Here is a 9,547-nt window from a genome sequence, read left to right as displayed (position 1 = left end):
GCGGGGGCCCCGCGCGGGCCTGGCGGGCTGGCGGCGGCGTGCAGGCGCCGGGGCCACGTGACAGCTCCTAGATGGACACGGGCGTCGGCGGGATTCGTCCGGCGGCGGGCGGACGTGTCCGGCCCGGTTCGGATGCGTCCGTTGGCGGCGGGGAGGAGCGGGACTAGGGTTTTGATCCGGAATTTTCGGGGAGGAGGTGTTTTTATAGGTAGAGGGAGCTAGGAGTGTCCAAATGAGGTGCGGTTTTTGCCCACACGATCGTGATCCGACAGCGGAGAGCATGGAAGTGACTTAGATGGGTTATTGGGCTGTTTTGGAGGGGTGTTGGGCTGCAACTCAAAAGAGGCCTTTGCGGGAGTGCGGTTAACCGCTGGAGTACCAAACGAGCTCCAAATGACCCGAAACTTGACAGGCGGTCTACCGGTGCTATACCAGGGCCACTTGGCAAGGATCGGTCCATTCCGAGAACGTTTAACACCCGCACACGAAAAGATACAAGAGGGGTGCGCCGGTGCATGTGGGAGTGTCGGATTGCGAAACGGACAATGGGGAAAATGCTCGGATGCATGAGATGAACACGTATGCAAATGAGATGCACATGATGACATGATATGATATGCATGACATGAATAAAATGCAAAACAAAAGACAAAACCCAACCACGGAGGGAATATCATATCACATAGCTCAAAATGGCAAGAGTTGGAGATACAAAGATGGAAAGTTACATCCGGGGTGTTACAACACTCCACCACTACAAGAGGATCTCGTCCCGAGATCTAGGACTGAAAGAACTCCGGATATTCGGAACGGGGGTGATCCTCGCGCTCCCAGGTGGCTTCTCGGTCGGAATGGTGTGACCACTTCTCTTTCAGGAATTTGATTGACTTGTTGCGAGTCTTGCGCTCGGTTTCTTCAAGAATAGCAACGGGGTCCTCATGATAAGAGAGATCTTCTTGGAGGTCGATCTCTTCGAAGTTGATAGTGCGCTCAGGAGTCTTGAAGCACTTGCGAAGCTGTGACACGTGAAACACATCGTGCATGTTTGCAAAGTTGGACGGAAGCTCAAGTTGATAGGCGAGGTCACCTCTTTTGCCAATGATCTTGAAAGGACCCACGTATCTAGGGGCAAGCTTCCCTTTGATACCGAAGCGACGAGTGCCTTTCATTTGAGAGACGCGGAGGTAGACATGGTCTTCCATTTCAAAAGCCAAGTCACGGTGCTTGCTAACATAATAGCTCTTCTGCCGCGATTGCGCGGCTTTGAGATTCTCACGAATGACTTTGCATATTTCTTCGGCTTCTGTGATCAAGTCATTGCCAAGAAGTTGGCGTTCACCTGTCTCAGACCAATTGAGAGGAGTACGGCACTTTCTGCCATAGAGAATTTTGAATGGGGCCTTGCCCGAACTCGCTTGGAAGCTGTTGTTGTAGGAGAACTCGGCATATGGAAGACAATCTTCCCACTTCATACCGAAAGAGATGACACAAGCCCTGAGCATATCTTCAAGGATTTGATTGACTCGCTCGACTTGGCCACTTGTTTGAGGATGGAAAGTTGTGCTGAAACGGATGTTGGTGCCCATGGCCGTCTGAAAGGAGTCCCGAAACTTAGAAGTGAAGATGCTTCCACGATCTGAAGATATCAATTGTGGAATGCCGTGCAAGGAGACAATTCTGGAGGTGTATAGCTCTGCCAGCTGAGCTGCTGTGATAGATTCTTTGATAGGAAGAAAATGAGCCACTTTGGTAAGCTTGTCAATGACAACGAAGATAACATCATTTCCACGCTTGGACTTAGGAAAACCAGTCACGAAGTCCATCTCGATATGGTCAAACTTCCATTGCGGAATAGCAAGAGGTTGGAGGAGACCAGCTGGTCGTTGGTGTTCTGCTTTCACCCTTCTGCAGACATCACATTCATTCACGAATTGAGCAATCTCTCGCTTCATTCGAGTCCACCAATACGACTACTTGAGGTCATGGTACATCTTTGTACTTCCAGGATGAATGGATAGGAGGGAATTGTGTGCCTCATTCATGATGACTTTTCTCAGATCACCTTTAGGAACCACAATTCGATCCTCGAAGAAAAGAGTATCTTTGTCATCCAAGCGATAGCACTTGTATTTGGGAATGCCCTGTCAATACCACGTTTCACCTTCTTCACCATGGTATCCAGGAGTTGTGCCTCACGAATTTGATCTTCCAAAGTAGGAGAGACTATGAGGTTGGCAAGAAAGCCTTGAGGAACAACTTGAAGATTCAGCTTGCGAAAAGCCTCACAAAGATCCGGTTGAAACGGCTTGAGAATTAGACTGTTGCAATAAGCCTTTCTGCTTAGAGCATCTGCAATCACATTCGCCTTGCCAGGAGTATATTCAATACTCGGATTGTACTCTTGAATCATTTCAACCCATCGAGTTTGTTTGAGGTTAAGGTTGGGTTGAGTGAAGATCTACTTGAGACTCTTGTGATCGGTGAAAATGTCCACTTGCCTTCCCAATAAGAGATGTCTCCATGTTATCAATGCATGGACAACTGCCGCCAACTCAAGATTGTGAGTGGGGTAGTTCTTTTCGTTGGGCTTCAACTGACGAGAGGTATAGGCCACAACTTTTTTCTCTTGCATCAACACAGCACCGAGACCTTGAAGGGAAGCATCACAGAATACTTCGAATGGCTTGGATTCATCAGGAGGAGTCAAAACAGGAGCTGTGACTAGCTTCTCTTTGAGGGTGTTGAAAGCGACGTCACACTCAGGCGTCCAGACATACTTGACATGCTTCTGGAGGAGGTTGGAAAGAGGCTTTGCAATCTTAGAGAAGTTCTCAACGAATCTTCGGCAATAGCTTGCAAGACCAAGAAAACTGCGGAGCTGTTTGACATTCTGAGGAGGTTCCCAATTCACAACTGCAGAAACCTTCGCGGGATTAACAGCAATGCCCTTGGCAGAGATGATATGACCAAGGTAAAGAACTTCATCAAGCCAGAACTCACATTTGGAAAACTTCGCATAGAATTGATGCTCTCTGAGCTTGTCGAGCACCAATCGCAAATGTTTGGCATGATCTGACTTATTCTTGGAGAAGACCAAAATATCATCGAGATACACCAAGATGAATTCATTGGTGTAGGGGTTGAAGATAAAGTTCATCATGCGAGAGAATGTTGGAGGAGCATTTACAAGGCCGAAAGACATGACAGTATATTCATAAGAACCATAGCTTGTTCTAAATGCTGTCTTGGGAATATCTTGTTCACGAATACGAATCTGATGATAACCCATATGAAGGTCAAGCTTGGAGAAAACTTTAGCACCTTTGAGTTGCTCAAAAAGCTCATTGATGTTGGGAAGTGGATACTTGTTCTTGATTGTCTTCTTGTTCAATGGACGGTAATCAACGCAAAGTCGGTCCGTACCATCCTTCTTCTGGACAAAAAGAACTCCACAACCCCATGGGGATGAACTCGGTCTGACCAAGCCCAGACGCTCTTGTTCATCGAGCTGCTTCTTCAATTCTTTCAGCTCCTTGGGTCCAAGCTTGTAAGGACGCTTGCAAACGGGTTCAGTTCCAGGCTCAAGATCGATAACGAACTCGACTGGCCGATGAGGAGGCATACCCGGAAGCTCTTCTGGAAAGACATCTTGGTACTCACAAACGACTGGAATTTGAGAAATTGCATCTAACTCGCCCTTCTCATTGAGAGAAAATAGCCGAATGGTTTCATCACGAGCGGCATAGATGATAACATCCTCAGAAGAGTGTGTCAATTGAATTTGCCTAGCAGCACAATCAAGCTGAGCCTTGTGCTTAGAAAGCCAGTCCATCCCGAGAATTAGATCAATATTAGAGTCGCCAAGAACAATTGGAGAAGACAGAAATTTATAGTCGCCCATCTTGATACTGACATTCGGAACCAATAAGGTAGATCTCAAACGCTTAGCCGGAGAAATAACTTGCATTGCTCTAGGTAACTCCTCTGTGTCAAAATTGTGCTTCGATGCAAAAGGATATGACATGAAAGAATGCGATGCACCAGTATCAAATAAGACTTTTGCAGGAATATCATTAACAGGAAGATTACCCATTATCACATCTGAAGAATCCTCTGCCTGAGCTGCATTCATCATGTTCACCTTTGCAGACTTTGGATTATGCTTGACCACAGCATTGCTTGAAGAACTCACAGGAGGAGGAGGAAGGCGCCTTTGATTGAAGCATTTGTTCGCGTAGTGACCTTTCTGCTGGCACTTGTTGCAAGTCACTTCTGAGAGCGGACGATGATAAGGAGAATTTGACCTTGGAGCTTGAGACTGAGACTTGTTCTGATAGCCTGGGTTGGGTGGGTGGGAAGATCCACGACCACCTGAGTTCTTCTGTTGGTAAGGCTGACGAAACGGAGGAGGAGGAAGGTAGAACTTCTGCTGCTTAGCTGCCACTTGTGAGGAAGAAGAAGATTGCACTGCATCCCTGATTCTCTTCTTAGAAGCCTCACACTTGAGCTGAGCACCTTCTTGCTTGAGTGCCATATTGTAGAATTGATCAAACTGAGTAGGCTCAACAGGAACGAGAGCTAACTGCATATCCTCTCTTAGGCCACCTCTGAATTTATATATCATACTCTTCTCATCAGGAACATCTTGCTTAGCGAAGCGAGCAAGTTTCTGAAACTTCTTGTTGTATTCGTACACTGACATGTTGCCTTGCTTGAGATTGCGGAACTCCTCACGCTTGCTCTCAACGACACTGGTAGGAATGTGGTGAGCTTTAAAGTCCTGACAGAAGTAAGTCCAAGTAATCACTCGACCTCCTCTGGAATCCTTGTATTGCTGGAACCAATCAGTTGCTTGATCCTTGAGCTGAAAAGAAGCGAACTTGACATAGTCCTCGGGCCTGACATTGCTGCATTCAAAATGCTTGTTGATATCCACGAGCCAATCATTGGCGTCTGTGGCCTCGACACAGTAGCTGAAAGACTTCGGCTGATTTGCAAGGAATTGGTTGAGGGTAGGAAATAGAGGCTGATGATTGAACTGCCCTTAGCCTTGATTCCCTTGGTTGCCTTGGCCTTGGTTGCGCTCTTGCATGAGCTGGATCATCATCTGGGCATTGGCGTTTGTGGCTGCCATCAAAGCTTGCCATGCCTCCGGAGGTGGAGGTGGAGGGTTCGCCTGACTCCCATCATTGCGTTCCGGATTTTGACGCGTTGGCGGAGCCATCCTGAAGAGGGTGACATCCGTTAGCATCTTGATAGACAGATAGACAAGTTGAATCAACGGATAGAAATTGCAACATATAGTCTTCACAATAAACATTCGAACAAGGATGAACGAATGAATTCCAAAGCAAACATCACACGTCCATTAAGGTGAGAAGCCACTTGATAAGAGATTGATGAATGAAATAAACAAGGTACAACTGGAACAAATAAGTGGTAACGATTACCCAATCACAAACCAAATATCTGCGGGAAGAAAAGCTAGAGCTACTTGAATCCCACCTATAAACTCCCGAAACTTTCTGGTTATGAAATCAGGTGTTGGGGATACAGGGGAAGCAATATATCTCACCCAAACTAACAATCCCTACATCCAGTTGTATCCATCCGTCAACACATAACCAAGAAACCTTCGGAAATCGTGTACCTCAACCTTTGAAAAGCATCCATTATATGAGTTATGGCAATACTCCCGAACTCCCGCCCCAGTACTGGGTGGCGTCGAGGTTATCTCACCAACAACTGCATAAAAGAGATTTTCGATGTCGACAAAACTCAGGTATTCCAGAACTGCAACGATAAAATTGTGACGACAACACCTCAGAGCTCAACTCCCCAGGTCAAAGCCACATAATAGACAGGAGGCACCAAGAACAATGTTCTCGTCACAAAACCATCGAAACGATTCCAAGATACCCGCGTGATCCTAAAAAAATTTAGTGAAATTTGAGAAGAGGAAAGTCAAAACATCTACGTCAGGAAACCTCACCAGAGCGACGAAGGGACTGAGGAGTAAAAAGAATCCTACTCTCCGATATATATAATCCTAAGACTCAAAACATTTTTGTTCTAGACTCAACATCGCCAGCAAACAATCAAGCAGGGGGCTCCTAAGTCGGGGCTGGCTCTGATTACCAACTTGTAACACCCACGATGCGGCTATATCTCCCACGTGTCAAAGCACGACTTAGAGGCATAACCGCATGGTGGTTTTGTCGCAAGAAGGGTCATCTTCACACAATCCCATGTAATGAACAAGAATGGGATAAAGAGAGTTGGCTTACAATCGCCACTTCACACAATACATAATTAAGATCATACATCATTCAAATACACTCATAGACCGGCTACGGTCAAATTCAAATGAAAAGAAGACAACCCCAAATGCTAGATCCCCGATCGTCCCGACTGGGCACCTCTACTGATCATCTGGAAACGATACATAGTAACGGCCAAGGTCCTCGTCAAACTCCCACTTGAGCTCGGTTGCGCCATCTGCGTTGGTATCCACGGCACCTGCATCTGTTTTGGTAGAATCTGTGAATCACGAGGACTCAGCAATCTCACACCCGCGAGATCAAGACTATTTAAGCTCATAGGTAGGAAAAGGGGTAATATGGTGGAGCTGCGGCAAGCACTAAGCATATATGGTGGCTAACATACGCAAGTGAGAGCGAGAAGAGAAGTAACGCAACGGTCGAGAAGCTAGAAGCGATCAAGAAGTGATCCTGAAACTACTTACATCAAGACTAACACAAACCGTGTTCACTTCCCGGACTCCGCCGAGAAGAGATCATCACGGCTACACACACAGTTGATGCATTTTAAAGAAGTCAAGTGTCAAGTTATCTACAACCGGACATTAACAAATTCCCATCTGCCTCATAACCACGGGCACGGATTTCGAAAGATAATATACCCTGCAGGGGTGTCCCAACTTAGCCCATCACAAGCTCTCACGGTCAACGAAGGATATACCTTCTCCCGGGAAGACCCAATCAGCCTCGGAATCCCGGTTCGCAAAACATTTCGACAATGGTAAAACAAGACCAGCAAGACCACCCGACTGTGCCGATAAATCCCGATAGGAGCTGCACATATCTCATTCTCAGGGCACACCGGATGAGACAGGCTACGAGTAAAACCAGACTTCGAGTTTCCCCGAGGTGGCCCCGCAGGCGGCTTGGTTCGGACCAACACTCGAAGGAGCACTGGCCCGGGGGTGTCTAAAATAAAGATGACCCTCGGGCTCGCGAAAACCCAAGGAAAAAGGTCTTAGGTGGCAAATGGTAAAACCAAGTGTGGGCATTGCTGGAGGAGTTTTATTCAAAGCGAACTGTTAAGGGGTCCCATAAATCACCCAACCGTGTAAGGAACGCAAAATCAAGGAACATAACACTGGTATGACGGAAACTAGGGCGGCAAGAGTGGAACAAGTCACCAGGCATAAGGCCGAGCCTTCCACCCTTTACCAAGTATATAAGGTGCATTAATTAAACAGGAGATATTGTGATATCCCAAAATATCCATGTTCCGACCAGGAACAAACTTCATCTTCACCTGCAACTAACAACGCTATAAGAGGGGCTGAGCAAAAGCGGTGACATAGCCAAACAACGGTTTGCTAGGATAGGATGGTTAGAGGTTTGACATGGCAATAGGGAGGCATGATAAACAATGGCAGGTAGAGCTAACATAGCGATAGAGCGAGTACTAGCAAGCAAAGATAGAAGTGATATCGAAGGTATGGTCATCTTGCCTGCGAGGTTCTCAGAGTTGTCGAAGGCTTGATCCTCGTTAGCGTACTTAACAGGTTCCTCGTTCACGTACTCGTCTCCCGGCTCTACCCAAAGCAAGAACACAAGCAAAGGAACCACAATAAATCACGGTGCAATGCAAAAGCAACATGATGCAATACATGACATGATATGCGAGATGTGATATGCAATGCATATGCGTGCTCCGGGTGGAAAAGGATGAACAAGGCATCAACTTGGCAAACCAATTATGCCGCTGGAAAGATGAGATGATTTCGATTGAAATCGATATAAGGGTCACCGGGAACGGATGCACGGTTTGCAAATGGCAAGCAAAACAAGAATGACACAAAGCTGCGATTAACAGCACGATGCTACTTAGCATGCAACAAGAAACTATGCTACAGCACCCCAACATAAAAACAAAACATATGGCAGTGATCTACAGGAGATGCTTAACAAAAGAGGAACACTGAGCTACGGCTAAATCACATCATAACAAGTTCAAACAAGCATGGTGAAAGTGCAAAAAATATCAGGTTGGACATGGCATAAACAGCATCACGAAGCAATGTTCAAAGCAAGTTATCAACAAGCTACGGGAACTTATAATAGCAAAATAAGACATGGCATGAATCTAATCAAAGCATAGATCAAAAGTCCCTTACTAACCATAAGCCAAAAAGGATCAGAAAATATGATGGCACCCATGTAAACATAGCAAGTTTCGTTAACAGATTCAGCAAACCAAGCATGGCATTGACAGAATTACGAAGGCACCTTCGTGAGCTCGATGCACTCACTACGGAGCATCTCATGATAAACTAAGCATACATCCATCAAGAAGACATGACATAGAAGCTATACATGGCAAGAACAACATCATAACATACACGGATCAACTACAACAACCTTGGCAAAATTCGATAACATGTAAACAATCTGCCAGGAAACATTTTGAAGCAAAAGTAGAGCACGAAAATGACATGCTAGACTACTCCATAATTTCAACCAGGGGCATGGATGGATAGAGCATAACCATATGTTCAAAACACGCTTACTGAAGTGTCTCAAAATATGCATGGATCTCTCTGTAGCATCATGTTTACATGGCATCAAAATAACAGCAGAACAGGGACTAAAATCAGCAATATCACGAAGCCTAGTTTGCATGCTTGTGCTAGTCACCAAATTGATCACAAAAATACATGGTAAGCACCTCTATAAAGAAGACATGGCATAGTTCAACTCACATGTAGGGCTCAAGTATATAGGATGCACACATCAATCATGGCAAAAATGACAAAAGTGCATGTTCTGATAAGAATCTGAAACTAACATTATGAAGCACTCTTCCAACAGCATTTCGGGCACCAAGATGAGCTCAAATGAAAATGATGCAATGAGATGAAATGATGTACTCTTCGAGGCGAACAATTTAGTATGCTACACGCCCAAAACGGGGCCACGGGTGCAAAGATGTGGTGCGATGAACATGCAACAAAAGTAAAGACAGATAAGGACTTGGAGGAATTTCGGGGGGAGAAGAAAAAGTCAACCCAGGGGCAGATCGGATCTGGGCGCGGATCGAGGACGGCGTGGCGGCGCGGGGCGGCTGCCGGAGTTGGTCGGGACGGCGGCGGCGAGATCCGGCCCGGGCGGCGGGCAGGCGAGGCGCGCGGCCGCGGGACGGCGGAGGCCGGCGGAGGGGAGGCGCGCGGCGGAGGCGGGGCCGGGCGGCAAGGCGGAGGCGGCCAGCGGACGGAGGGTGCGGCCGGCGGCGGCGG

This window comes from Triticum dicoccoides, chromosome 7B (assembly GCF_002162155.2).
Source record: "Triticum dicoccoides isolate Atlit2015 ecotype Zavitan chromosome 7B, WEW_v2.0, whole genome shotgun sequence".
In the NCBI taxonomy this organism is placed as follows: Eukaryota; Viridiplantae; Streptophyta; class Magnoliopsida; order Poales; family Poaceae; genus Triticum; species Triticum dicoccoides.
The sequence above is the reverse complement of the archived record's forward strand: the minus strand, read 5'-3'. Positions refer to the sequence as shown.